We start from the raw sequence: 4293 nt of genomic DNA, 5'->3' as shown, positions 1-4293 counted from the left end.
GGAAAATGTTGAGTGTACAGAAAGAACAGCGTGTTAACATCAAATTTTGTTTCAAACTAGGAAAATCTGCAAGTGAAACGTTTTTAATGTTACAACAAGTGTACGGCGATGATTGTTTATCGCGAACACAAGTGTTTGAGTGGTTTAAACGATTTAAAGATGGCCGCGAAGACACCAGTGATGACACTCGCACTGGCAGACCATTGTCAGCAAAAACTGATGCAAACATTGAAAAAATCGGTAAACTTGTTCGACAAGATCGCCGTTTAACAATCAGAGCAGTGTCTGAGTTAACAGGAGTTGACAAGGAAAGTGTTAGGCAGATTCTTCATGAAAGTTTCAACATGAACAAAGTGTGTTCAAAAATGGTTCCAAAGTGTCTCACAATTGAACAGAAGGAACGCCGAAGAATGATTTGTTCTGACATCCTGGAAAACATTGAAAGTGATCCCACCTTCTTACAAAATGTTATTACTTGCGATGAATCGTGGTTTTTTACTTACGATCCCGAAACTAAACGCCAATCGATGCATTGGAAAACTTCTGGTTCTCCACGACCAAAAAAGCACGAATGTCAAAATCGAAATTCAAGGCAATGATGATTGTTTTTTTTTTGACATCAAAGGGATTTTGCACATTGATTGGGTACCAGAGGGACAAACAGTGAATCAGCATTACTACATTAGCGTCCTGGCTACCCTACGTGAGCGAGTACGGAGAAAACGGAACGATTTGTGGAGAAAAAAGTCATGGATCCTTCACCAAGACAATGCCCCAGCTCACAGTGCGTTGTCAGTGAAGACGTTTTTGGCAAAACACAACATTCCCATCTTAGATCATCCACCCTACTCACCTGATTTGGCCCCCTGTGACTTTTTTCTTTTCCCTAAAGTCAAGTCAGCTTTGAAAGGAACTAGATTTGAGACTGTTGAAGCAGTAAAAGAAAAAGCGACGGAAGTAATGTATGGACTTACCGAAAAGGATCTGCAGCATTGCTATGAACAGTGGAAAATTCGTATGGAGAGACCGAGGAGGAGAGTACATTGAAGGAGATAACATGAAATTGTAAATAATTGTAAATAAATGTTTTTTTCCAGCATCAGTCCGGTTATTTTCTAGCCGCACCTCGTAAGTAGCGCTTGGGGGCAGTTTGAAGGTTTTTCGGATCTGAATCTGAAGGTAGAGAAACGTACATCCAATATTCTCTTCCTGCGGAATTTTGGATCCATCGGTATATACACAGAGAAAACCAGGCCACTGAGCTTCAACGAGATGACTGAATTCACTATTGACATCAGCACTTTCCAAACAGGTTGTATTAAAATAATAGGCTGGAACAGCTGAGTGTGAAGTAGGCTGTTTAGGTTTTTATGTTGTGTGCAGTCTGGGGCTGGTTGGCGTTGTTGGAATATTCGCTGTTGTAGTGTTGGGCAGTTGGATGCGAGCCGACGGCAGTGGTGGATGTGGGGAGAGAGATGGCACCGTTTTGAGAGCGGACAATCTGGACGTATGTGCGTCAGAAAAAGGAAATTTGTAAGACTGGATGTCATGAACTGATATATATATATATATATATATATATATATATATATATATATATATATATATATATATAATAACTTTTGATCACTACTAAGGTAAATACATTGTTTGTTCTCTACCAAAATCTTTCATTTGCTAACTATCCCTATCAGTAGTTAGTGCCTTCAGTAGTCAGAATCTTTTATTTAGCGGCCAGTATTGGCGCTCGCTGTATTACAGTAGTTCGAGTAACGAAGATTTTTGTGAGGTAAGTGATTCATGAAAGGTATAGGTTATTGTTAGTCAGGGCCATTCTTTTGTGGGGATTATTGAAAGTCAGATTGCGTTGCGCTAAAAATATTGTGTGTCAGTTTAGTGTTGATCAGAATAAGTAAAGAGAGAAATGTCTGAGTACGTTCAGTTTTGCTCAGCTGTTTGAAAATCAAATAATGTAAGAGGCTTACCAGCACTGTCATTTATAAATTTTTCTAAGGGGATGTTTCAAGTGTATGAAGATCCTAAAGAGTGCGACGAACATCGTGAGAGCTGACCAAGTGTCGAAGCTGGTACAAACGGCCGGAGCTTTTTTCCTTCTGTAGGAGGCAGTCCATAGCTGGTAAATGCAGTCTCTACTTGGTTGACAGAACTGTCGGTAAAGGCTATACCTTGAATGCAGAATCTGTCTGATAACTTGTGGCGTCTAATGCTTCCACTAAACGAGCGTTGCTGGGCGTCGATCGCGTGGCTCCAAGACGGGTATGAATCGCGAAGTATAGCGGACATGCTGAGTAGTGTGACGTCACAAGCTCGTTGCAGGGCCCGTATTTCTCGTGGGCCCCCGACATACCGCACTCCCCTCCCCCCCCCCCCCCCCCCCTTCTAACAGCCGTATACCGCAAGTCTCTAGAGGAACGGAAGGTTCCAAATGATTGGAAAAGAGCACAGGTAGTTCCAGTTTTCAAGAAGGGTCGTCGAGCAGATGCGCAAAACTATAAGCCTATATCTCTGACCTCGATCTGTTGTAGAATTTTAGAACATGTTTTTTGCTCGCGTATCATGTCATTTCTGGAAACCCAGAATCTACTCTGTAGGAATCAACGATCCGGAAACAGCGATCGTGTGAGACCCAACTCGCTTTATTTGTTCATGAGACCCAGAAAATATTAGATACAGGATCCCAGGTAGATGCCATTTTCCTTGACTTCTGGAAGGCGTTCGATACAGTTCCACACTGTCTCCTGATAAACAAAGTAAGAGCCTACGGAATATCAGACTAGCTGTGTGGCTGGATTGAAGAGTTTTTAGCAAACAGAACACAACATGTTGTTCTCAATGGAGAGACGTCTACAGACGTTGAAGTAACCTCTGGCGTGCCACAGGGGAGTGTTATGGGACCACTGCTTTTCACAATATATATAAATGACCTAGTAGATAGTGTCGGAAGTTCCATGCGGCTTTTCGGTGATGATGCTCTAGTATACAGAGAAGTTGCAGCATTAGAAAATTACAGCGAAGTGCAGGAAGATCTGCAGCGGATAGGCACTTGGTGCAGGGAGTGGCAAATGACCCTTAACATAGGCAAATATAATGTATTACGAATACAGAGAAAGAAGGATCCTTTATTGTATGAATATATGACAGCGGAACAAACACTGGTAACATTACAACTGTAAAATATCTGGGAGTGTGCGTACGGAACGATTTGAAGTGGAATGATCATATAAAATTAATTGTTGCTAAGGCGGGTGCCAGGTTGAGATTCATTGGGAAAGTCCTTAGAATATGTAGTCCATCAACAAAGGAGGTGGCTTACGAAACACTCGTTCGACCTATACTTGAGTATTGCTCATGAGTGTGGATCCGTACCAGGTCGGGTTGACAGAGGAGATAGAGAAGATCCAAAGAAGAGCGGCGCGTTTCGTCACAGGGTTATTTGGTAAGCGTGATAGCGTTACGGAGATGTTTAGCAAACTCAAGTGGCAGACTCTGCAAGCGAGGCGCTCTGCATCGTGGTGTAGCTTGCTGTCCAGGTTTCGAGAGAGTGAGTTTGTGGATGAGGTATCGAATATATTGCTTCCCCCTTCTTATACCTCCCGAGGAGATCACGAAAGTAGAATTAGAGAGATTAGAGCGCGCACGGAGGCTTTCCAGCAGTCGTTCTTCCCGTGATCCATACGCGACTGGAACAGGAAAGGAAGGTAATGACAGTGGCACGTAAAGTACCCTCCACCACACACCGTTGGGTGGCTTGCGGAGTATAAATGTAGATGTTGATGTAGATGTAGACCGCAAACGCGCGCGCGAACTGCTATGGCGCTCTCAGCAGTGAAAGTGCTAACCCTAGTACTTCTCTCTTGGTGTGTCTTCCATTTTTATTCCCCGATGTCGATAAGAATATCACCTCCTTCCCAAGCCCTGGTCCAAGGTGGCTGACTGAAGATTTGAACCTCGGTGCTTCCGAGTGCCATCGGCTCAGCCACGACATCGTCTCGGTTGCTGATGGCCCGCACTTGCACAGCACGCTTTCAGTCCAGCGCTAGAGGCGAGCGGGCAGTCCGCTGGAGTCTCTTGGGTGCCAGCACCAGGCAACCCAGCTGCTGGGAGTCGGGTAACGGAACTCGGACTGCAGATAAGGCGGCTGCCGTGCTCTGCTGCCCCCTCTGCGAGTGGCCTTTGTTACCGCACAATGCCCCAGACCTCCTCCCAGATATCAGCGAGAAGCATGACGTAGTGCAGTTACTTATTTATTAACTGGCTCAACAGTACAAAGGC

Source organism: Schistocerca americana, chromosome 1, assembly GCF_021461395.2.
Source record: "Schistocerca americana isolate TAMUIC-IGC-003095 chromosome 1, iqSchAmer2.1, whole genome shotgun sequence".
In the NCBI taxonomy this organism is placed as follows: domain Eukaryota; kingdom Metazoa; phylum Arthropoda; class Insecta; order Orthoptera; family Acrididae; genus Schistocerca; species Schistocerca americana.
The sequence above is the reverse complement of the archived record's forward strand: the minus strand, read 5'-3'. Positions refer to the sequence as shown.